General features: G+C 58.0%; 1 protein-coding gene across 5 annotated transcripts in view; it reads right to left on the reverse strand.

Moving 5' to 3' along the window:
- RAP1GAP (RAP1 GTPase activating protein) overlaps positions 1-26,002 on the reverse strand; it is a 69,555-nt gene that overhangs the window by 26,753 nt on the left and 16,800 nt on the right. For all 5 annotated transcript variants that reach the window (XR_008793697.1, XR_008793694.1, XR_008793695.1 and 2 more), the window contains exons 2-3: positions 23,395-23,430; positions 1,070-1,163 (exon numbers count right to left, since the gene is read on the reverse strand). The gene's annotated coding sequence lies outside the window, so the exon portion shown is untranslated. The remainder of the gene's footprint in view (positions 1-1,069; positions 1,164-23,394; positions 23,431-26,002) is intronic.

Genomic DNA, 26,002 nt, shown 5'->3' on the forward strand with positions numbered 1-26,002 from the left:
TCACTCCTCCCGGGTGCTGATGGGGAGATGACAGAAGCCTCACTCCTGAACCCAACACCATGAGCCCCTCCCTTCCTGCCAAGCCCCAGGATCCTGCCAAGCTGCATGTGGCAACAGCTACCCCAACTTAGAACCCTTTAGGGTGGTGGTCCCTTCACAAGAGCTCCAGTCCTTGGCCTCTGCCCTTTGACCTAGGTGGGAGAGGAGCAGTCATAGCCTGCCTGTGCTGCTTGCTGGCTGTGCGAGCCTGAGCAAGTATGTCACCTCTCTGAGCACTGATGGGGGCCCCATCAGGAGAAGGTCTGCCACCCAGACACCGTTCTTCCTGTGGCAGGGAAGTGGACTGTGAAAGTGGGGGGCTTACTCCCCTCTGCCATAGGAACGCCATTAGTCTAGACACTCTGTCAGCACAATCAGCTGCTGGGCAAATATTTTGTTTTGACGATAATATCAGTGGTCTCAGTTATCTGAGCTCTGTCTGCTCTTGGCCCCATCACAGCCTCTGTTTTCTCCTCTGCAAAATGGGACCACCAATAGTGGCTGTCACAGTACTGACCATCTGAGGCTGGAATGAGATGCTGCTTGCAGGTAAAGAACCAAGGACCCACCCACCTGGCACAGCGCACCTCACTAGACATAGGGCACAAACATACACTTTCTAGTTATTTGTCTCTTAACTGCACTGTGGCTTCTTCGGAACAGGCCTGTGGCAGGCTGACTTCAAGGCCCAGCACCATGCTGGACACAATCAGCTGCTGGGCAAATATTTTGTTTTGACGATAATATCAGTGGGCTCAGTTATTGGGCTCTTACTCTATGCCAGACAGGGCATGCGGGACAACTTATTGACACCTTATCGAATGTGTACAATGGCGCGTCATCACCACTGCACCCAGAAGGACATTCCCAAGCCGTGGACTGCAGTGCTGAGGCTGCAGAACTGGGGCCTGTTTACCATCGTGGGGGCCACTTAACTCTGGTGGCTGTGCCTCTCCCCCCAACTCTGGTGCAACGGACTGTGGCAGGCCCAGCGCGGGTCAGCATGGTTCGGGTGGGAGGCGTGGCTTACCTTGGGGCCCAGGGAAGCGGCGTGGGAGGGAGTCAAGTCCACCCGTGGCAGATCTAGCGGCGGAGGAAAGCACTGGCTCTGCCCATCACTCCTCCTAGGAGAGAGAAAGGGGGAGTCAAGGCGAGTCCTGGGCTGGAGTAGGGGGTCTTGGGCTCCCTGGGAGATCGAAGAGGGGCTCCCTGAGCAGGCACCATCCCCAGAGAGCAAGCCCTAAACCTCTGCTTGGGCTCTCTCAAACACATACCCCAGTTCAGGGGATGTCCACACAGCCCATTCTGAGGACAGGTAGACTGAGGCAGGGGCAATGAGGGCTGCTGTAGAGGGTTGGTCTCTGTCCTCTGGCTGAGAACATGCTCCTGCCTCACTAAACCACCCCCTAGCACCACCACCCAAACCTTCAGGGAGACAGCAGCCTTAGGGCGGTCTTGATGCTTTTTTGTCTTTTCTGTTAATTCTTTCGGTTTGGAGGCCACACAGGGCTGTGCTCAGGGCTTACCCCTGCTCTCAGGGAACCCATATGTGGGTCTGGGGACTGAATTTGGGTCGGTTACATGCGTGGCCAGTGCCCTACCCTCTGATCTCTCCAGCCCAGGGCTTACTCCTGGCTCTGTGCTCTCAGGGGACTATCTGGGGTGCCAGGGATGGAACCAGGGTTGGCCGCATGCAAGGCAAGCACTCCCCGGCTGTGCTATGGCTCCAGCCCCACCAACACTGCTATTCTTTTTGGGTCACACCCTGCGATGCACACCTAGCTCATGCACTCGGGAGTTACTCCTGGCGGTACTCGGGGGACTATATGGGATGCTGGGAATCAAACCCCGGTCGACCGCGTACAAGGCAAACACCCTACCTGCTGTGCTATCGCTCCAGCCCAACACTGCTACCCTTATATATTTTTTGGGGTTTTTTTTTTGCTTTTTTGGGGTCACACCTGGTGATGCACCGGGGTTACTCCTGGCTCTACACTCAGGAGTTACTCCTGGCGGTGCTCAGGGGACCATATGGGATGCTGGGAATCGAACCCGGGTCGGCCGCATGTAAGGCAAACGCCCTACTCGCTGTGCTATCTCTCCAGCCCCAACACTGCAACTCTTAAAGACACTAAGAGCTGGCACTCATTGGGCCTACACCCCCAGTGAGCTGGTCCCCCTTTCTAGGAATGAGCACCCAGACTCCCCAGCACACTGTTATCCCCACTCAACAAGTGAGAGGCTGGTGACAGTTGGTCAGCAGGGCCAGTTGCGAGTGATCCTGATTGCGCCGACCCCAATTCTGGGTGGGCTCCCTGGCCTCTCCCTGCAGAAAGGAAGTGAAGTCGGCTCAGTCACATCACCCCAGAAAGCCTGTCGGAGGGGCCACCTTTAGGGTCAGGAAGAGGAAGTGCGCAGTGGCTCCCGGGAGACAGGGATTTGGGGGCGGGCAGCAGGCCTGGCTTCTGCCCGCAGCCTAGGGCCACCCTGACGTGGCCGCACCCCCGCTCGCCGCTGCATCCACAAAGGCTGTCCTGAGAGGGTGAGTCACTGGGGCCGCCAGATGATCCTCAGCCATGCGCAGAGCTTGAGTCAGGTACAGCTGGGCCTGCCACACCCCATGAGGGACAGGGCCTGCAGGAACCCGACCCAGGAAGCTCTCCCCATCCCATCTTCTCAGGACCCAGACACTCTAGCCGTGACCCCAGAGGAAGCACCTATCTAAGAGCTCTGGACCAGCAGGCCACATGGCCAGGGTGCTGGCAGCTGAAAAGAGGGGGTGCTATGGATAGCGCCGGAGCCAGGACAACAGAGATGGCTGGGGGAGAGAGTCCCAGGCACTCACCTGCCCCAAGATCTCGCAGAGCTGACGCTGCTGAGCCTCTGGGCTTCAGTTTTCCCCCAAAACTGACCATAATGCTTATCCCAACAAAGAGGCAATCACTCTTTGGTATGCATTAGTCCCCAGTAAGCTCTGCCCCACCCCCCACCCCCAGTTAGGATCAGAGTCAGTATTTATTAAATGGGTAAATGAGTGAATGTTGGCAGCAGGAAGGCGTTAAAGAGTCGTGAGCAGAAGGGCCTGAACACAGGTTCTTCGGGTGGACATGGGGAGAGACACGGGGAGAGAGGGACAGAGAGGGTCAGACAAAGACAGAGACAGAGAGTTGAAACGATGCCGGAAATAGGACTCAAGCTACAAGGGCCTACCCTGATGGCCTGCTCGACTCATACCCACTCCCCATTTTGTGTTTTGGTGGTTTTTTTTTTTGGGGGTTTGTGGGTCACACCCAGCAATACTCGGGGGACCATGTGTTGATGGGGATAGAACCTGGGGACCTCCAAGCACTCCAGCCCTTTGAGCTATCTCCCCAGCCTGATCTATGCCCCTTTCCACAGAGGGAGAAAAGAAAGTCCATAGAGATTAACTTGCCCTAGCACTGGGACCATGAGGTATTGGAGCCAAAGGGCCAGAGAGATAGAACGGGGTAAGGCACTTGCAACCCAGGTTCAATGCCCAGCACCCCATATGATCCCCTGAACCCTGCAGGAGTGATCTCTGAGCACAGAGCCATGAGTAAGCACATCCTGAGCACGGATGGGTTTGGAGGAAGAGGAGGAGGAGGAGGAGGAGGAGGAAGAGGAGGAGGAGGAGGAGGAGGAGGAGGAGGAAGAGGAGGAGGAGGAAGAGGAGGAGGAGGAGGAGGAAGAGGAGGAGGAGGAAGAGGAGGAGGAGGAAGAGGAAGAGGAGGAAGAGGAAGAGAAGGAGGACAAAGAAGAGGGGGAATAGGAGGAAGATGAGCAGGAGGAGGAAGTGGAGGAGGAAGAGAAGGGGGAGGAGGAGGAGGAGGAGGAGGAGGAGGAAGAGAAAGAGGAAGAGAGGGAGGAGGTGAAGGAAGAGAAGGAGGAGGAGGAAGAGAAGGAGGAAGAAGTGGAGGAGGAAGAGAAGGGGAGGAGGAGGAGGAAGAGAATGAGGAGGAGGAGCAGGAGGAGGAAGAAGAGAAGGAGGAGGAGATAGAGAAGGAGGAGGAAGTGGAGGAGGAAGAGAAGAGGAAGAGAGGGAGGAGGTGGAGGAAGAGAAGGAGGATGTAGAGGAAGAGGAGGAGGAAGAGGAGGAGGAGGAGGAGAAGAATTATTGAAAGGCAGTGCTCTGGGCTTGGGGAGATGGCTCAGTAGACTGAGTGCATGCTTGCTGTCACGTGGGCAATGCAGGTTCAATCCCTGGCACCACATGGTTTCTCTGAGCACTGAGAGGAGTGACTGCTGAGCACTGAGCCAGGAGCACTTCCTGAACACTGCTGGACATGGCTCCCAAACCAAATCAGTCAATCTATAAAGCCAAGGTTCTTATGTGTTTTTGGAGGGTGGGGTGGGGTGAGGGCAGGGTTTGGGCCACAACTGGCAGGGCTGAGGGCTTATCCCTGGCTCTGTGCTCAGAGATCACGCCTGGTGGACTCGGGGACCATATGGAGGATGGGGGTCAAACCCGGGTCAGCCACGTGCGAGGCAAACACCCTCCCCACTGTACTGTCTCTCCGACCCTTAAAGCCAGGGCTCTGGGCTGAACCAGAGGGGTGGGGATGCTGTGCAGGGACCAGGAGCCTTGGACTTGGACCCCGTGAAGCTGGCTCCCCTGGGCAGAGAGGTCAGGCGGGGCCACTCCCACTCCCAGCATGCTCCCCTTCTAGAACCCTCTCTGCCTCCGTTTCCCCGTGTGTAAGGTGGTCATCTCACTTGGAGCTGCTTACGGAGGCACAGGACTCAGGAGGTCTCTGAAGAGAAGGTCACTCCGGTTTCTGTCTGGGACTCGGCACCTGCCACCTGCCCTGGGCCCTCAGCTTGCCAGGTCCTGTGTGGCCAGAGCCCCACATACCTCCAGCCCCGCTCCACTGCTGCGAAGGCCCTCAAGGACCACTGTCCAGGCCCTTAAGCACAGGGGACAAGAGCAGGAAAGCTGGGAGTCACCGCCCCCGACATCCTGACCCCGAAGGGATGGAACAGCAGTACAGCAGCCCCCAGCAACCCGTGTCCAACCTGCTCCCACTCCATCCTCCTGATGCCCCACACTGCAGGGGCAGAGAAACTGCCCGCTTGACATAGGAGAAACCTGAGCTCAGAGAGGCACGTTCACTTCTCTGGAGTCACACAGCCATGGAAGCCGAGCAGTCTCTGACCTCAAGTTTGTCACCCCCAAGTCCAAGATGTGAACTGCACAGCAGGGGCATCCAGCCCGGGGCTGGGGGGTGGGGGGGCAGTGTATGCTCTCAGAGAGGCAGTCAGCCCAGCCCAGCAATTACTGCTGTGCATTCACCATTTCAGCTCATCTTCCAGGGGGAGGCCGGATGCAGGGCGGGGAAGAGACTTGTCCAGAGTCACGTGAGAGCAGGTGACTGGGGGGGGGGGGGAGCACGTGCCATGCCTCACGTGTGAAACGGCTGAAGGAGTGAATCAACGCAGCCTCTCGCTCCCTCTCCACGCTCCTTCTCTGACGCCGCCTCCCTTCCTCCTGGCCCCCTCCCCTCTCACCATCGCACCCCCAGCCTGGACTGCCTCCGCCCCCACTCCCGTCGCTGGCCTGTGCAGAGCTCCCCAGGCTGGGGCATCTCCCTCCTGTCACGAAGGTGACCCTTCCTGGCCCTCCCCTCTGCCTCCTATCCCCCCTTGTACCCACCATCCCACCCGCTGAGGCCTCCAAGTCTGCCCTTGGCCCTGTCTCTAAGAACCCCCAGTACAACCGCCCGGCTCAGCCTCCGGGCCCCGCATTCCTCCCGCACCTGCGGCAGGCGCAGCCTGGAGGTGTCTGGTGCAGACCGGCATGGAACGGGGAATGCTCCTGCCCCCTCTGCTGTCCCCCTCGACCAGACTCGGCACTCTACTGTTTGCCCTTGGCCTGGGTTGCCGCCGCAGCCGCAGCTGCTTGGGGAGGTTAGGCAATTATCAACCTGTTTTCCAAACAAGAAGACAGCAGCCAGGTGCCTGTGAGGAGAGGCCAGAGCTCTGGGCTGACCCGGGCGCCAGGCTCCAGCCAGTGCACTGCTCTCAAGCTGTGCCCTGGGCCTGCTGTCTAGCCGGAGCTCCTGGTCTCGCGGTCACCGCCCACACCTCCCCGGGTGCAGCTCCAGTCCTGGATGCCTGCCGAGAGGTCCAGGACACCTGGATATCAGGAAAGGCGGCAGGGGAGAGGTGACTTGGCCAAGGTCGGGCTGAAGGCTGGGCCAGGCACAGCCAAGGGTCACCTTGGGGCCAGGCGAGAGGGTGGGGGTGGCCGCCAGCCAGCTGGCGCGCCCCCTCCCTCCCCAAGAACCCCTCTCCTCCCAGGGAAAGGGCGCGGCAGGGGCGTGAGGGGTGCGGCAGTCCAGGCCGGAAGCGGCTGCTGACAGCTCTCGGGTTTCTTGGCAACTGTCACTGCACCTCTCCCCACCCCTATCTCCACATCAGGTAACAATAATGATCACACAGTCGTGAGCACGGTGCTAGGAGCTTGTCAAAAGCCCTCTTTATCTGCTCACTCCTGGGAGCCGCACCGGAACTGCAGCGGGAGATAAAGCAGGCGCGTGGCTTCCCAGGTCCCAGGAGGGGAAACCGAGGCTTTGCAGAGGTGAAGCCCCTCAAGTCAGCCAGGCGGGAACAGGTCAGGGTGGAACATCTGCCTCCCCCAACTGCCTAGCGCTCCAGATGCCACAGCTGGGAGGCACAACACCATGGGTGGGTCCCACACTCTGTTCAAGCAGAGGGTCAGACCCAGGTATGGTCAGTCAGGGAGAGGGGGGAAAATATGAGGACAGGTGACCAGACGGCTGTAGCTGGAGGGGCGGGAAGCAGAGTCCCGAAGGGCAGGAGCCCACCTCACCTGCCAGCTGCGAGGCCAGGGGCAGAGCTTAGCTGGGCACTTGGTCCGTATTATTATCACACGTGGCCAATCCAGGTTCGTTCCCTGGCACCCCATGTGGTCCCCTGGGCCCCGCCAGGAGTGATCTCTGGGCACAGAGGCAGGATTAAGCTCTGAGCACTGTCAGGTGCGACCCAAAACAAACAAAAACAATACTAACACTGTTGCTGACTATTCTCCTGGAGAAGTCTCTTTTTCAGGGTCCCAGAGGCGTGCCCAGACTATGCTGTGGGGATCCCTTGGGCCCCCAGAGACCACTGACCTGGCTGGAGGCCCCAAGATGAATGTGGCACCCCTTGATTCCCCCCTCCCTGAGCAGCCCCAGGCAGGTCCCACACAAGCCTCCCCCTGCCCAGCCTCTGTATCTGGGGCTCCCATCTGTCTGGGGAACCTCTCCTGGGCATGAACCACTGAACAGGGGCCGGCAGGGCACAGGTGAGTCAGGAAAACAGCAGGATGGTGGTGTGACCCTGAGTAGGGGCCCATGGGGCTGGGGCGGTATGGCCAGCCCAGAGCTGCTCACAGACTCTGCAACAGCTGAGGTCTGCTTCGCACCCAGGGGGACGAGGACAGACCTCCGGGAAGAAGCGGTGGGAAGGTCCTCGCTGAGTATACTCACCTGCTGGGAGGCGAGCAGACAGAGCCTGCCACCACACCCCCCCGCGCCCCCCCCCCCCGCCCACGGTATTGGGTCTGAGGTGACCAAGGTGAAACCAGAGTCCCGCAGCTCCCCAGGGGCCACAGAGGCCCATTGTCTCTGGAGCTCACCCTTCCCAGGTGCCAGGGACGGAGGCCAGTGGCAGCCGGGTGAACAAGTCCCCTGCCGGACCGGGAGCCTGCCTCTCCTCCCAAGGCCATGGGGAGGGGTGCACAGGCAAGGGCTCCCCCCAGCTCTCCTGCCAGGTCACCTCTGACCCCCCAGGGTCCACGGTGTCGCAGATCTCTCACAACAATGCAGGCCAAGGGTCGCACTCATCGTCTACCCCGTTTCAGAGAGAAGGAAGCAGAGGACCCTCGAGGTTGCTAGACGGGACTGAGGTCCCAAGCCTCCACATGACAGGGCTGGGAAAGTCCCCCAGGGGCAAGCAGGGACCTCCCCAACCCAGCGCTGGCCGCCAGCCGAGACACCCGGATCCCGGAGCCCGGCCAGGCAGTGGCCTCCTGAGCAAACAACAGGTTGGCAGCCCCGAAAGAAGGTCATGGGACCAGCCCCCACTGGGAGCCCAGCAGCTGGGCCCAACTGGCTCTCCCTCCTGCCCACCTGCGTCTGCCAGCACCGCCCCTGCCCAGGTGGCCTGAGCCCTGCTGGGTGCCCATGGCCTGACCCTCCTCCCCTAGCTGGGACAAGGGGTGACAGAGAGATGGTCGAGCCCCGGGGCAGCTTCCTTCTTGGGCAGCAGCAACATTTGTCCTGGTCCATGCGCTGCCCCCAGCAGCCTCCAGGGAACCCAAGGCAGTGGGAAGAACCCCACAAAGAAGGCTGCAGGTGTAGGGTGCGAGCTGCCAGGGCAAAACCCCTCCCCCCAAATCCTGTCCCACGTGAGCTAGGAACATAAGACCCACTGTGAGCCTGGCATGAGCCACCGCCCCCCCATCCCAGCAAGGGGGGGCATACTTCGAGCAAGGACCTCCCCACACCCACCAGCTGGGCCTCATGTGCACATGTGCAATTCCCGCCTCCCACAGATCCCCCCTGCACCCCCCCAGCTGCATTGTCCGCCCCCTTCGGAGTCCAAGGGTGCCCCCTCTGGAACGCCGTGCATTCCTCAACTCGCTCACTCCGCATCTGCCCACTCGCCCGCCTGCCCCTCATTCCTGCGCTCGGTCTGGCTTTCAGGGTCCACGTTCCAGGACCGAGCTGAACATGGGGCCTGGAACGTGAGTGCCCCCATCTAAAAACCACGCCGAAAGCCCATGGGCCCCCGCCGGGGCTGTTCTCCATCTGCGGCCAGGGCTCGGTGGGCCTCACCCACCAGATGCTCTTAAAGCTTGCTCCACCCCATCCATCTCCCTCCCTCGCCAGAGAGCTGCCACCTCCGAGGGTCCCCGGAGTAGAAGCCCCAGCCGGGCCAAGGAAGCCCCTCACGCCACACAGGAGACAGGCCACACTGTCTTCTAGCTGAGGCAACAGAAGAAGCGTGAGTCCAGAGGGGGTCGCCAGGCCCTTGCCAGGCAACTCTGCCAGGGCTCAGGACAGAGGATGCTAAGCCGGGGTTCTCGCCATTCCCCTGAGGGAGGGGTGAGGAACCCAGAGCCAAGAGGGCACTGGCTGGAACATCAGAAACCCACACTTTATCTACCCACCAGGGGCTGTGGGGCCTCAGTTTCTTCCTCTGCAAAATGAGCTCGTAATGCCTGCTCTGTGGCGCCATTGCAGAGAAGGAATCACCTCTACGTGTCACCTGACTCGCGTGGAGCTGAGGATTCAGCAGGTTCTCAACAAAGAGAGAACCTGGAATTGGTTTGACTTGGAATCTGGCTCTGCCCGCGAGCCGCTGTGTGATCCCGGACAAGTGACTTCCCTTCTCGGAGCCCACGTCTCGGTGAGGGTTGAGGAAGTCATGCGTGTGGAGTGTTGGGCAAACAGTAACCGTGCGCAGTTCCTGGCCTTCCTTTCTCTTCCTTTCTGCCTTCGCTTCCTGCTCTGCGGGCAGCTGTGCACCGAGGCAGCACTCCCAGTGGAAGCTGCTAGAAGGTGCACTGAGTTCAATCCCAGGGAGGGGTGGGGGCGGAGTGCGGGTGAGGGGAGGCTTGAGCTCCCAGCCAAGCACAAGCGAAGGCAGATGAGCAGCCTGGCAGCCCGGGAATTGGGGGTTTCCAGGTCATAGGAACACCGAGAGCAAAGGGAACACAGGGTCTGAACTAGATGGCTCCCATGTTTGAAGAACAGGAAATGCAGGGGCCGGAATGATAGAACAGTGGATAGAGCACTTGCCTTGCACACAGCCAACCCAGGTTTGATCCTTGGCATCCCATATGGACCCCTGAGCACCGCCAGGAGTGATCCCTGAGTGCAGGAATAACCCCTGAGCATTGTTGCATGAGGCTTCCCTGATATTTCCCCCCTCCAGCACCCCACCACATTTTTAAAAAAGGAAAAAAGAAACACAGTTAGACATATGCCCCTGTGGTGGCCAACAGAGATGGTGTCAAATAGCCATTATTCTGAGCAGGTAGACCCTCCTGGCCCTGCTGAGCGCAGAGACCCCCTCCTCTGCAGCGGGTCTGGCTCCCCTGTTGAATATGAGAGTGTACACGCTCTTTGCCCAACAAGCCCACCATCCGGCATTTGTCCTCCAGACACACACAAACGCACAAAAACATCAACATTCATCTCAGCAGGGTTTGCGACTGCTGGAATCTGGCGGCCACCAGGAAGCTGTGTCCATTAGGAACAGGCTGGTTCTGGGGGTGGGGAATAAGCTTCAAGGGGTAGAGCATGTGCACTGCATGTGGGGGACCTGGGGCTGACCCCCAGCACCACATGGTTCCCCCAGGCAGACCCAGGACCAACTCCCAAGCACCGAACTGGAATCCAAGTACCACTGTTTTGTTTTATTTTCCCCAGAACCAAAAGAATTGGGAGGTGCCACACTCAGTGGGACACAGAGGTCACTTCTGGCTCTGAGCTCAGGGATGACTCCTGGTATGGTTCGGGGGACCATATGGGATGCCGGGATTGAACCCGGGTTAACTGCATACAAGGCAAGTGCCCTACTTGCTGCACTATTGCTCAAGGCCCCAAAAGGAATTTTTTAACTACAAAACAAATAAGTTTGCACTCTTCCTACTACCAGCGAACTCTCTTGAGTATGAGGCCCTTCGGCCTTTCTCAATCATCTCAAGAGGGAAGTATTCTTAATTACTTATTCCAAGGTGGGAAGCTGACCTCAGCCAGGGGAGGCGAAACACCCTGGCCAGTTCCCCTGTCAGAACTGACAAGGCTGGGCTGTCAGCCACAGCACTCGCTGCCTCTGACAGACACATTCCCTCCTAACATAGGCACTGGGCAAGCTGCTCTGAAGGCCAGAGAGGGACAAGGCAGGAGAGAAGCATCTGGACACGGGGCTGTGCCCTAGGATTCCTGCAAGCCATCCTGTCCCTGGAACCAGGGCAGCCGAGGTCAACCTGTTCAGGGGCAGGGCTGGCCACCTCTTTTGCAAATGCAAAGGCAAGTTCTAAAGTCTGGGCTCCAGCTCTATGCCCTGAACTGCCTGGGGCTGGAAGGTAACCCAGCCCCATCCCTGACACTACCCCGTGGCCTCAGGGTCACCAAGCAGGTGGGCACGTGTGGCAGCTCTCAATAACTCAGTTGATCATCCTGTTACTGGCAGAACAGGCATTTAAGGTCACTAGCCAGCTTCTCAGTGAGGACCTGGAACAGTGAGGAGCACAGCTGCCTATGTCAGAGGGGGCCAGGGGACAGATGAAGCGGTCGGGTGGGCCAAGTCTCGGTATAGCCAGCTCTGGCTGTATCGCCTGAGGCGAGGCAGTGTCCCTCTTTCCGCCTCAGTTTCCTCAGCTGTAAGATAGCTGGTGGGGCTGGAGCGATAGCACAGCGGGTAGGGCGTTTGCCTTGCACGCAGCCAACATGGCCGACCCAGGTTCGATTCCCAGCATCCCATATGGTCCCCCGAGCACCGCCAGGAGTGATTGCTGAGTGCATGAGCCAGGAGTAACCCCTGAGCATCGCCGGGTGTGACCCAAAAAAGCAAAAAAAAAAAAAAAAGATAGCTGGCAATTCCTTCTACCTTCTGCGGGCAGGGAGGGCTCCGTGCCTGTTCCTGTCTCTGCACATGCGCGTGCACGCATACACACACACACACACACACACACACACACACACACACACACGCTGCCACAGTCCAACCGTGCAAATACCGAGTGACCAAAGGTCAATGTCACTGAATAGAGGGCCACCCCACAAATTCAGCAAGCAGGTGTGATAAGCGGTTGGACTCTTTCAATCTTTTGTGCTTGCTTTGGGGGACACACCCAATAGCGTTTAGGGGTTGTTCCTGGCAGTGCTCAGGGAATAATGGGGTGCTGGGGCTTTAACCCCATCTTAGCCCACACGCAAAGCACACACCGCAGTCCTTAAGCACGACCCCCACAGGCAACTGTCTGATTCTTTTGCTGGGAGCCAGCGCTAGATTTCCTGAAGCCCGCCCGGTGCAGAGGGAGGGTATGTGACTCTGTGGCTGACGGTGTAGACGGGAGGCTGGCAGCAAGGTGGGTGGGAGAGAAAGTGCTGGCGTCTGGGGCATGCGCGGTTCACACGTGAGCCTGTTTGCAGCTCTCATCATCCACCTGCCGGAGAGCCCCAGGGGCGTCTCGCTGCTGCTGGCGGGCTGGAAATTACTGCTTCACGTGGCCCGTGCGGCGCAGTGTGTCGGCCCCGCCTCTGCCTTTGCCCCTTGCACCCTCTCTCCATCACACCTCACGTGTGACACTCTACTCCTGTCAATCTGAAGCACTCCCTGGCCAGCCCGGCCTGGGCACTGCAGATGAAGCAACTTGGCTTGCGAATGTCTCTGTGAAGTCCAGGTCTGTGCTGGCCCTGGCACCCGGCCCTGCCTACTCGGATCCATGAGTGCCTGTTCAGGTTGCAGCTGCAAGAGGCAAATCCCTGAGTTCTAGAGGGAAATGGCTCTGTGTGTGTGTGTGTGTGTGTGTGTGTGTGTGTCCGCACGTGCATGCGTGCAGAGTGAGGCGCAAGCCTCTAGCCGCCATGGGTGCCCTGTGGCGAGGCTACGGCTAGTAGGGTGAGGGAGGAAGCAGATGATGGGTTTCGTGCCCCTTTCCTGAGCCCTTCAAAATAACCCAGCCTGAGGGACTGGAACAACAGCACAGCGGGTAGGGCACTGCCTTGCATGGGGCCAACCGGGGTTTGATCTCTGGCACCAGGAGTGATCCCTGAATACAAAGTCAGAAATAAATCCTAAACACCACCAGGTGTGGCCCCAAAACAAAGACAACAAAAAAGATAATCCAGCCCAGGTCCCTGTGGTAGACTGGAGGGCACCTTGGGCAGTGGGGCCAGTTGGGTGGGGGCCAGACTATGCTCAGAGGCCCAGACTTTTGCTTACGCACCGCCACCAAGGTCCAGCCAGCCCAAGCCTGGTCCTACACCCCAACTCATAACGTTCCTCCCCTTCCCCAGTCAGCCTGGTTCCTGTTGCACATGAAAACAGGGGGGCTCCCACCCCATCTTCTTAACCCTCTTCCCCCTGCTCTGAAAGATAACGGGGAATGTTCCAGATGTGTGTGGCAGAAGGACTTGGGTCTTAGCCCTGACTCTGCCCTCCCCCGGAATGCCCTTTCCACGGCCAGCTCCTTCTCTCTGGGGCCTCAGGGAGTCCCTCCTTAATGTCCTGGCAGGGGCGGCTCCTCCCTGTCCTTGGTCACTCTCTGCCCACTGCCCACCTGAAGTGGCCGTCTCTGTCTGCTAGCTCTAACGCTACTGAAGCCTGCTGAAGCGGAGGCCTGAAAGCGCCTCCATCCAGTTCCCTGCTGCCTCCCCACTCTTATGCACCACCTGGAATGTGAGAAAACAGCTTCTGAACAAACAAGAGGTGAAGGGAGGCTTTGAATGAAACCTGGGATGTGAGAATTGCTGTTGTTTCAGGCACAAAAACTGAAGTTTCCTGGCGAAGCGAGCCGGTGAAGCCTCCAGCCCAAGGCCACAGACAAGTGGTTAGACCAGGTCAGATTTTTTTTCTTTTGCTTTTTGGGTCACACCTGGCGATGCACAGGGGTTACTCCTGGCTCTGCACTCAGGAGTTACTCCTGGCGGTGTTCAGGGGACCATATGGGATGCTGGGAATCGAACCCGGGTTGGCCGCGTGCAAGGCAAACGCCCTACCCGCTGTGCTATCTCTCCAGCCCATAGACCAGGTCAGATTAGGACCCACTTGAGTTCATTATAGCCACAACAATCAGAGCACTTGGTCATTTTTTTTTTGTTGTTTTGGGGGTGGGGGAGGATCTTTGGGCCACACCCACTGGTGCTCAGGGGTGATTCCCAGTGAGATGCTCAGGGACCTGTGTCATGCCGGAAGTCACCCTGGGCCTCTGACATGCAGAAACTAGGACATGCTCCAGCTTTTGAGCCTCCTGTCAAGCCCCTACAGCAGAGTGCTTTCCCAGTCTTCCCAGCTCAGAGACAAGAAAATGAGGGAGGCTGGCAGCAAGGTGGGTGGGAGAGAGTGCCCCGGGACGTGAGTGCTGTGCCGGGGTAACAGGGTGATCCTTCAGCAGCGCCTCCTCTCACCTGGAGCTGGGGACAGGGCACCGGAAAGCCCCTGCAGGGAGAGCTCAGGGGCTGGAGCCATAGGACAGCGGGCAGGGTGCTTATATTGCACACGACCAACCTGGGTTCAATCCCTGGCAGCCCATATGGTCCCCCTGAGTACCATCAGGAGTAATTCCTGAGTCCAGAGCCAGGAGTGAGCCCTGAGTACCGCCAAGAGTGGCCCAAAACACAATCATCAAAAAAAAAAAAAAAGGAAAAATGAAAGGGAGTGTTCAGGGCTCAGCATGGGCACCTGCCAGGACTCACGCCTGGCTGGCGGCACAGCCAGTGTTCTGAAGGCTGGTGTCAAGGTCAGAGCATATCCATGTGGTGTGTGTGTGTGTGTGTGTGTGTGTGTGTGTGTGTGTGAGAGAGAGAGAGAGAGAGAGAGAGAGAGAGAGAGAGAGAGAGAGAGAGAGAGAGAGAGAAGACGGGGTGGGGGGGACGCAGGTGTGAGCTTCCAGAGGGCAGAGTCCAACCCGGGAGCAATTCTGCCCCCTGCACAGACAGGGCCTGACACGTAATACGTACATCACAATGGCAGTAACTGGCACTGTGCTGGACCCAGCCCTGGGTTTAGGCCATGGTACACATAAGCCCACTAGAGCCTACAGCAGCATGCAGCGAGGTGCTTGGATCACCTTGGTTCCGAGGCTCCATCCAGAAAGGCTAAATTTGAGGCCACGAGGCACCCCAAAGCCTCATGCAGGGAGTCCAGAGGCAAGGAAGAAAGTAGGAGACCGTGCCTGCTGCAGGCCTCAGTCGGCCCGCAGAGGACGTCTACATGTGAAATACTTGTTGGATTGCTTTGCTGGACAGATGAATGACTGTCCTGGAGAGGCCCTGAGTGAAAGAAAGACTGCATGGTATTTGAGTTAGAAAAGCCCCCTTCAAGGGCCAGAACAACAGAGAGGGCACTTGCCTTGCACATTGGCCAACCTGAGATCAATCTCTGGCATCCCATGTGGGTCCAACCACCCCCCTCCCCACCCCGGAGCTCGCAGGAGTAACTCCTGAGTGCAGAGCCAGAAGTAAGCCCTGTGCCCCCTCCCCAAACATGAAAAATTCCCCTTCCTAACTACTTCTCAGGCTACTTCCACAGTGTCCCAAATTCTAGCACCAGAATTTCAGTGAATCTCTTCATAGTTAGGAAGAGTTTTTCTTCTGTGTAAGCGCTAGGACCAGGAGATAGCTCAAAAGGTTGAACACAGGAGGCCGGGCTTCCACGCTAGGTACCCATGATGCAGGAGGCTGGGGTTCCATCCTAGGTACCCATGATGCTCTGCAGGAGGCCAGGGTTCTGTCCTAGGTACCCCGTGATCCTAGGCACATCCAGCAGTGGTACCTAGAATGGGTGGTACTTAGGTACCACTGCCAGGTGTGGCCCCCAAAACAAGACAAAAAATGCAAATGCTCAGAGAGGACACAATGGACAAGTGCCACTGTAATTCTCCCGTGGACAGGTAGGTTGATTCTCACTTATCATCATTATGGATGATCTGAGCTCAGAGAGGGAGGACTTGGCCACACCACACTGCAGCAACCAAGCACAGAAGACACAAGTATGAACTCAGGCCCCCATGAGAACAGAATCCAGATCTTTCTATGCCCCAGGGCACACCCTGGCCTGAGAGCCGACCAGGCTGTGAAGCACAGGGTTGCCTGAACCCCACGGGCTTAGCTCTGTCTGGGAAGACCCCGCAGAAATAGACTCATTTTTCAGGAAAACTCACCCAGAAGTTTCTCTCGTCTCCTTAAGCCCCCAACCAGGCCATCCCACAGCACTCTCCTGAAAGAGTTGGTCTCTTTGGTTAGGGCCTCCCCCAGGAAGGATCACATGGCCTCACAGGAACCTAGCGGGGGGTGGGGGGGGTAGCGAGCGAAGGGGCTGTCTCCAGGTGCTGGCATGAAGAACAGGTGGGGAGCAGAGGGGTGGGTGAGTGATGGCTGGACCAGAACGGGCACCTGGAGCTATGATCCTATGATCCCCACCACCCTCTGCCACTGTGGGGGGGGTTGTGCAGGCCGGGGTGGGGGGCTTGTTCTGAGCCAGGAAGAGCAATGAAGCTATCTGCCTCCTCTGAAGGTGGGGGTGCCCTCTGGTCTGGGACACAAGCACGGCAGTGCTCAGCCAGGGCAGCCAACGGGTCTTGATGGTCTCCACTGGGAAACCCTAGAAAGCCCAGGGGCAGGTGCCATTTTCTCAGGTGCCCCCAAAGGCTTCTGCCACGACGCAGAAGGGATGTGAGTCAAAGGAGGGGCTCCTTTTCAGGATGGCTCCTGAAAGCTCTCTTCTACCTCCAACTCTAGGAAGCCCAAATTCTCAGATTTATTTTTTTTGGATCAGACCCAGCAGTGCTCAGGGCTTACTCTTCTGGCCCTACGTTCAGCAATCACTTCTGATGGTTCCTGGGAACCATATACGATGCCAGGGATTGAACCTGGGTTGGCTGCATGCAAGGCAAACACCCTACCTACTGCACTATTACTCCGACTCCAAATTCTTGGATTTCTGAGATTTTACAGGGACTGGAGAGATGATTCAAAGGGTTGAGCACATGCAAGAGGCGTGGACTCCATCCCCAGCACTGCATAGCCCCCACAGGGAGCAGCTCCCAAGCAAAGAGCCAGGGGTCCCTCAGCACTGCTGGTGTGACCCCAAACCATACCAACAAAAGATGTCACAAAGCCACGGAAGGGTTCTGCTCCCCCGTCACTGACAACAGACCCAAACTTCTGCCAACAAGCCCCTCAGTCTGACCCTCCTCCCTCCAAGCCATCCTGGTGCTCCCTCCAGCCTCACCAGCCTTCTTCCCATGCCAAGGACAACCGAAGCTCATTCCTACCCCAGGGCCTTTCCTCTTGTATCCTCCCCTCCTTCATCAACTATTCCAGGGCTGCACCCCTCCCGCCATTCCTCAGGCCTGAGTTCAAATGCTACCTCCTCAGAAAGGCTATCTGTACCTCCACCGTCTTCCAGAAACAACACTGGGGACATGCAACGGACCCTGAACAGGTGACTTAATTCCTCCATACCTCAATTCTCTTTCTCTTTCTCTCTCTCTCTTTCTGATTTTTGGGTCACACTGGTGATGCTCAGAGGTTACTCCTGGCTCTGCACTCAGGAATCACTCCTGGTGGTGCAAAGGGAACCATATGGGATGCCAGGGATTGAACTTGGGTCGGCCATGTGCAAGGTAAATGCCCTCGCCACTGTGCTATCTATCTGGCCCCCATGCCTCAGTTCTCTCTGCCCTAAATAGGGGATCGCAACATCACTCATTCCCTGGGGGCTCCACCATGATATGCAGAGGATTTTGGCTCAGCCCAGGGGGCCGCGAGCTCTAACTGAGCTCACTTGGTGGGCTCGTGCTCTTTGTTCCTATAGGGGCCACTCCCAGGGGTTCTCAGCTTTGCAGGCTCGGGCCGAGCGATACTCAGAGAACATATATCCCTGCTTTAAAATGGAGTATGGGGGGCCAAAGTGACAGTACAGTGGGTAGGGAACTTAGCCTCTGTACAGCCAACCTGGATTTGATCCCCGCACATAGTCCCCTGAGTACCACCAGGAGTGAGTCCTGAGCACAGAGCCAAGGGTAACCCCAGAGCATCGCCAGGTATGGCCCCTAAAAAGATTTAGCATAGGCGCCAGAGCGACAGGACAGTAGCTCTATCTGGAGGCAAGGCACCTATAACCCATGAGCACAAAGCCAGGGGTACCACCTCTGAAAACGAACGGACGTGGTTCAAGACCCCCCTCCCCCCAAATAAAAAAAATTTTTAATTAGCGCAATCATCACAGCTTTTCTTTTCTTATCTTGCTTCCCCTACACCCCATCTGATGAGAAAACTGAGACCAAAAGAAGTTTAAATATTGTTGGGATGGAGTGGTAGATAGCACAGTGGGTAGAACTACCTCCTGGCTCTGCTCAGGGATCACTCCTGGTGTGGCTCAGGCAACCATATGGGGTGGGGGGCCTGGGATTAAGCCCAGGTCAACTGCGTGCAAGTCAAATTCCCTACCCACTGTATTATCTCTCTGACAGGAAAAAGAAAGACCCACCACTCTTCTTATAAAAAATAAAACCTGGTGGTGCCAGAGGTCAAGTCCAAGGCCTTACAGATGCGAGGCCAGTGCTCTAGTGCCAAGCTGCTCCCGGCTCCAGCCAGGTCCCTTCTCTTGGGGGCAGGGGGGGTGGCCTGTTCCAACATCCACAGTCTCTGCATCCCTGGGGCGAGCCTGAACACACATGTACTCAGCTGTGGCTGCACGAACAATCCCATGTCTGCTGGCCTGTGGCTCCATGCAGCCAGGAGCCTGAGCCTCTGGGGTTCTGCTTTAGCCAAGCTCTGCCCACCCTCATCCCAAATGACCCCGGAGGAACCAAGGGCGGAGCAGCTGCTGCATCAGCAGGCCCCCGGGCTGGGGACCCACATCCAGGCTTCCGTGCCCAGTGGGGCCCCCTGGCATTTGCCGTGGGGGCTCCCCACCCAGAGGTAGGGTGGCAGGTGCAGGCTCAGGAAGCAGCTGCTGACTCCCCTGTCCTGTGCTCGGCCAGCTGCCCACTGGGGGCCTGCCCAGCACATGCATAATAGATGAGGAGGCCCAGCGGGCGCGCCTGCCTGGCATTTCAGAGCTAATAAGGCCAACCTCCTGCTTCCTCGGGGCCCCAGGCCGCGCAGACAGGAGCCACCTGAGGACAGGGGCTGCGCACCCAGCACCCCCACACCCCCTCTGCACAGGCATATCCCAGAGGCCTCTGGGCTTGGGCAGAGTCGCCTGCCAGCTGGGCCGCCGCCCACACACTGTGCCCCCTGGCTGGCCTGTTTCCTCATGTATAAAACAGGACACGGAGGGTCCTTGTCCTCACTCTGCAAGCTGAGGGAGGACAGAATCAAGTGACCCAGGTGAAGGGCTGGCCCAGGCCTGGGCCCCAGGATGCTTCTGAACTGGGAGGCTGCTGGCAGTGTTCCGGTCAAGGGGATGATCTCTCACGCAGGCTGCGGTGACAGGAGGGTGTGGAGGGCCTTTGCCTTGTGTACAGATGACCCAGGTTCCATCCCTGGCACCCCAGAGGGTCCCCCTGAACACTGGCAGGAGTGATCCCTGAGCCCAGAAACAGGAACAGCCCCTGAGCACCACTGGGGGTTGCCCCCCCCACACACCCTAAATAAAAAGGAGCTGTCCCAGGACTAATGGGCCCCCACGGTGGGACATTCCCACGGGGCTGGGCAGGCCCCGTGGACTGCAGTCCGGGTCCTCCCGTCCCCTCCAAAACTGGATTCAAATCCAGCCTTCCCCAGCCACGTGACTGGGCCAGAGCCTCCCAGTTCTCAGTCCTGGTTTTGGTCTCTGAGATGGGGCCCGTGGACCAACTCACTGACCAGTGTCGCGATGAGGAGACACTGTGGATGTCCGACACACATCAAAACTGCAGCAGTGGGTGCACACACTCCAGCCCAGAGGTCAGAGTTCACTCCTCTGCCTGGGGTGTGTCTAGGCCCCCACTTCTGTACACAGCCCCACCTGCCAACACTGCCCAACTGCCTTCCTCTCCGAAATCTCCACCCACCACCCATGTCCCACCCCGCTCAGGATGGCAGGATGAGGCACCTTGTGTCCCATGGACTCTTTTATTTATTTGGGAAGGGGGTGTTGGTCCACACCTGGCGGTGTTCAGGGGTTACTCCTGGCTCTGTGCTCAGGAATCACACCTGGCAGTGCTCACAGTACCGTGTGGGGTGCTGGGGATTGAACGCGGATTGGCCATGTGCAATGCAAGTGACCTACCCGTTGTACTATCTCTCTGGTCCCTCCCTTTTACTTTATTTATTTATTTATTTGCTTTTTGGGTCACACCCGGCGATACACAGGAGTTACTCCTGGTTCATGCACTCAGGAATTACCCTAGCGGTGCTCAGGGGACCATATGGGATGCTGGGAATCGAACCTAGGTCGGCTGCGTGCAAGGCAAACGCCCTACCTGCTGTGCTATTGCTCCAGCCCCTTTAATTTGTTTTTTATATGGGGGCTACACTCCAAGGTGCCCTGGAGCAGTGATTGCAGGTCTCTCCTGAAGGTATACGGGGGATCATGCAGTGCCCAGAATCAACTCCAGGCTCAGTCACCACATGTTCTTTACTCCACATACCTTTCTACCCTTGTTCTGAGCCCCCCACCCCCATCCCACATCCTCTGCTGCTGAGGGGTGGGCTGGAAAACCCACCATGTCACACGGAACCTCTACCAGGCCCCATGGCTCCCCTGATCTGAGTTCCAACCTCTTCATCCATTTCAAAATGGAAGTGGTGATGTAGCTCAATGGGCTGAGTGCAGCCTTGCATGCAGTAGGCCCGGGTACCATTCACAGCACAGCCTGGTCCCCTGAGCACAGAGCTGGGTGCAGCCCCTAAGCACCGTGGGGTGTAGCCTCCAAACCAAAAATAACTAAGCAAATAAAACAGGGAGGGGGGAAACAAAATAAAACAAAACAAAACACACCTTCCCCAGGAAGTCCTTCCAGTCGGCTTTAAAGAGTCTCACGTGTTTCGCGCTCTCGACAGACATGATCAGTTTCACATGCATTCTCTAAGAGGTTATATGATTTGGATAGCAAGGTAAGACCACATGGAGAACAGAGAAGGGGAAAAAGCACAGCCCACTTTTCATGCTGGAAAGGATCTAAGGCAGGAGGCAGAACAATAGTATAGAGGTTAAGGCGCTTATCTCACACATGGTCGGCCCAGGATGGGTCCAAGGCATCCCATAAGGCCCCCACCCCAGCATTGCCAAGAATAATTCCTAAGTGCAGAGCCAGGAGTAAGCTCTGTGCATCACTGGGTGTGGCCAACACCTTCCCCTCCCCCCCCCAACAAAAAACCTCAGAAAGGCTCTAAGTCAAAGCAGCCCCTACGTCAAGGAACTCGGAGACTGTCTCCTGCCACAGTGTTACGTGGACACATTCGCTCCGTGGAGGGGAGGCGCACTTTCTGAAATCACCAACTCAGTGCATAACTACTCAGCATCCAATGGGGCTGGGCGGGGGGTGATCAGTCCATACTCAACCCACTGGCACAGGGCAGAGGCAAATTCAAAACCACACCGGCCCACCTCCAAAGGCTCCGTGTGAGCTAGTCCTGCTTCCCCCCCTCCAGGAATGCGCACCCTGGGAGACCCCCAGGCAGGACAAGCAATAGGGGAAGCATTTGGCCAAGAGGAGGATGGAAGTCAGAAAAGCAAACACACAACAAGGGGCCGTGGGCGGGCTCTGAGGTCAGAGGGGATGACCTCGTGGACCAGAAGTGCAGGGGCGGGGAGGAGAGAGTCCCAGGCAGGAAACGGAGCTGGAGTTCCCCCTGAGTCATGAAGCTGTAACTAAAGATCAGGTGCCAGAGCGGTAGGGCAGCGGGGAAGGCACTTGCTTTGCAGACGCAGGTTCGATCCCCAACACCACACAGGATCGCCTGAGCCTCACCTGGGGTGATCCCTGAGTGCAGAGCCAGGGGTAATCCCGGAGCATCGCTGGGTGTGACCCAGAAAGAAAAGAAATAAAGATTACAATACCCCTCACCCACAGAACATTAACTAACTACAGGCCAGGCCTGGGCTGAAGTCCAGCAAGGGACCTCAGAAAGGGAAGGGAGGACTGAGGGTTAGCACCTTGGACAGCAGCCCCAGCAGGAGGGACTGGGGCAGGCCCTTTGGGCAATGGCCCCTGAGAGGCCAGAATGGACTTTATAGGCACGTGGACGGAAGCCAGCTCATTGGAGAGGCTAACCCAGACTCAGGACAAGTTGCCCTGGGACCTGGGTTTCCTCTCTGACTTGGCTTCCTGGAGAGAGCTCTCTGGGCACCCCCTTCAATATCAAATCTTCCCTTAGACCCTCCCTGGGGCCTGGAGACCCCAAGGCAGGGTGGCTGAGACTCTGCGCTCTGCAGTCTGGGAGCTGGAGGTTCAACTCCCAACATTGCCGAGCAGCAGGAAACCCTGTGAAACCCCTGGGTCACCACTGTGTCATCTCCCATCCCTAACTCAGGTGGTGTGTGTGTGTGTGTGTGAGAGAGAGAGAGAGAGAGAGAGAGAGAGAGAGAGAGAGAGAGAGAGAGAGAGTTCTGACTTACCAGGCAGCTACTGGGCTATTAGTACTAAAGGTGAGTGTGTGCCCCCCATCCACTCCCCACCGCCTCATCCTACCCCCGCCCAGGCTTGGCACATGGTTCTGCAAACAGCAGAGATTCCAGCTGGGCACAGCGGCAGAGATAAAGCCCAGAGAGGGAGCGTGACTGGCCCTGGTTGCACAGGGAGCATCAAAGAAAGATGAAAAGGCAGGCCCAGGGTGGAGGACGCTCAGCCCCCGTGTGCCTGCTGCCTCAGGTGTGGTTTCCTATGGGGCTTTGGCAGCGGGGGAAGATGAGGAGCAACAGTGCCAGACTGAAGCCATTCAGCAGGGAAGGGGGACTGCCAGGGCTTGGGGACCCTGCAGAGCCCTCAGCAGGGGCAGGAAGCGGGTGCCAGAGTCATGGGGGCTCTCCCGGGGAACCCTAGGTGAGGCCACACCTCTGCCACTGCGGGGGGCTGGGGAAGCCAAGGACACACCAGTCTCCCCAGCTCCTCCACAGGAGGGCAATGCTCTGGGTGTGTGCCGGAGGAGCTAAAGCCAAGTTTATGGTGATACTGAGAGTTTGGGGGCCGGAGAAAAGGGTTACGGGCCTGCCAGGCCCAGCCACAAGGAGGGAAGGGACAGGAAGAGAAGGAAGGAAAGGCTTTCTCAAGTGACAAGCATCCTGGCCCCACTGGGGTCACTCAGTTGCTGGCTGACGGTCTGACACTCTGTGCAGAGGCACGGAACTCCCCATTCCACAGGTGTGAACACTGAGGCTCAGCGAGGTCAGTGAATCAGTGAAGGGCAAACTCAGGCAGCAGCAGAAGTGAGGCTGAACCTGGTCTCCCCAACTCTAGGATCTATCACAAAAAAGAAGGGGAAGGGGGCCGAAGTGATTGGACAGCGCGTAGGGCACTTGCACTGCACACAGCCAACCTGGGTTCGATGCCTAGCATCTTATATGGCCCCTCCCAAGTACCACCAGCAGTAACCCCTGAGCATTGCTGGGTCTGATTCTAAAACCACCCTGCCAAGTAGCCCAGCCTCTCTTGAGGTGCCCACTACTCACCAAACACTCCGGCGAGGGGAGAAGGTCTTGTCCACTCTGAAACACAGCAAAAAGGGCAGCAAATGAGGAGGAGCCCCTTTGCACATCACAGGCCAGCCCACCCAGCCCTGCAGGGGACCCAGAAGGATGGCTCAAAGGGCAGGCGGGCACTGCACTGCACACATGAAGCCCAGGGTCTATCCCCCCCAGCACCACAAGGTCCTCTAAGCACAGAACCAGGAGCAGCCCCGGAGTCCCACGGGCTGTGGTCCCAAAGCAAAACCAATACCTGACAAAATGTCACACCCATTGGGTCCTGGGGCACTTGTGGCAAGGGAGGGCCATGGAAGGAAGGGTGGGAGGGTAGAAAAGAGACCCAGGCTGAGAATAAAATGCACAACGTGCTTTGTCTGCAGAGCCCTTGTCCCACTCAGACCACCAGTTCCCAAAGCCTGGCCAGGATGACCTCAGAGTACAGAGCCAGGAGGAGTCCCAAGCACCACAGGACATGCCCACGCACAGAAAAGTGGCAGAGTGGGTAGCACAGAAAGGAAACGAAGGCCCAAACCAGGTGACAGGATGACAGCACGGCTGTGGGTCAGGGGCGAGATGCTAGACAATGGGGAGCAGATGGAGACAAGAGCGGGGATGCTGGGACATTGGTGGTGGGAAATGTACACTGGTGGAGGGATGGGTGTTCGAAACTCAATCAAGAAAGTTTTGTAACTGCAGCTCATGGTGATTCAATAAAAAAAAAAAATTAGGAGCTGGAGCAATAGCACAGTGGGTAGGGCGTTTGCCTTGCACGCATCCGACCCGGGTTCGATTCCCAGCATCCCATATGGTCCTCCAAGCACCGCCAGGGGTAATTCCTGAGTGCAGAACCAGGAGTAACCCCTGAGCGTTGCTGGGTATGACCCAAAAAGCAAAAAAAAAAAAATTTAAAAAGCAGGGATTTGGGGCGCAGGCAAGGCCTACGTGTCTGTTTCCACACAGGGTGATGGATGCTCCGCTGTTTAGGGTTTCCTCTGTATGCAGAAAGGGGAGGTCCCCTTGAGTGTGTACACATGTGCACACACAAACACACGTGCATGCTAATGCAGGCACGCACAAAACACCAGCATGCAAGGGCACGCACAAACACATGTGCACAGCATGTGCATGTACACACGTGTGGTGCACACATAAATGCACACGTGCGTTCATGCATATATGCGTGTATACAATGGGCACTTAGAGAAACAGCCGGATGCACAGATGTATATACACGGCTCATTCAAACCTTCACCCACCAGGGGACAAAGGCCTGGGGAGCTGGGAACAGGAAATCTGCGGGAGCTTCCTCTACCCCCACCTCCCCGCCCCCGCCTGCTATACCCCCTCAAAGCTGTGTAGAGAAAGACCTCAAGCCCCAGGAGTTCAGGGGTACCCCATTGGGCTCCCTGTTTAGCCTCAAGAGAGTGTGAGGGTAATACTTCCCTAGGCTTCCCCCTCCCCACCTTCTGAGGGCACCTTGGGGTGGGGCGGGGTGGGCTGGGCTGGAGAGGGTGCCACTGTCGACCCAGTGGGGGTGCCACCGGCTGCCCAGCTCAGGGGCAGCTGTTGGGACAACAAACAACCCTGGCCCAAGGAGAAGGAAGAAGGAGCCACAAACTGGTCTCCACCAGCTACAGGATGTCTGGGGGTGGGGAACAGGCTCCCAGGAACCAGCCAGTGTGGAAGGTGAACTGCAACGGAAAAAGGGAAGTCGAAGACGCCAGGGCTGGCCAGAGGCCACACAGCAGAACCAGCTCCGCTTCCCAGGGCCCTGTGGAGTCGCTGGCCAGAATCTCAGGGCTCAGGGGGGCCCCTGCATCCCTGCACTGTGGCCTCTCCCCTGGCCTGGAGAAAGGTCCCTGAACTGCACCCCAGCTCCGAGAGCGTGTCCTCTGCACCAGCAGACCCCTGGACGTGAGCGCCCAGGGGTCCCTTGGTCGCAGACAGCAGCACTCAGCCGAGGGCTGGGAAGCCTGAGAAGGGGCTCAGGGCCCCCATCTGTGCCCTCCCAGATGTCTGGGAACGCAGTCAGACCTCCCGCCTCCCACGCACTGTGCTGAGGCGGACATCCAGGGTGAGAAGGGGCACTGGAATTCCGACCACCACTAGACTCCCCTCCTCCCCAAGCCCGCAAGTCCAGGGAAGGGTTCCCAAGCACGGGGAGGGGGCTTACAAGAGTTTCCAGTTCCCTTAGTGCCAAGCCGCGGGGCGGACGGCTACCCTCCCCCTACCCCCCCCCCCACCCTTCTGCGGCCACAGGCTCCGACTGAGCCGCCTGCCTCATCCACATCCCCAAACGTGCGCCTAGGTGTGCACACACCCACCCGCACGTGCTCACCTACACACCGCTGAACCCGCAGGCTGCCATGCGCTGCAGGCGACGCCCCTGATCAGGCGCCGCAGCACAGTCGAACAGAACGTGCTGCAGGCCCACTCACCCTCCCCTCCGTGCGCACGGACCCTCGGACGCTCCCACCTGCCCTCCGTGCGCACCGACCCTCCCCTCGGTGCGGACCAACCCTCCCCTCGGAGCGCACCGATGCGTCCCTCCGTGAGCACCGACCCTCCCCTTGGTGCGGACCGACCCTCCCCT

This window comes from Sorex fumeus, unplaced genomic scaffold (genome assembly GCF_029834395.1).
Source record: "Sorex fumeus unplaced genomic scaffold, SorFum_2.1 ptg000047l, whole genome shotgun sequence".
In the NCBI taxonomy this organism is placed as follows: Eukaryota; Metazoa; Chordata; class Mammalia; order Eulipotyphla; family Soricidae; genus Sorex; species Sorex fumeus.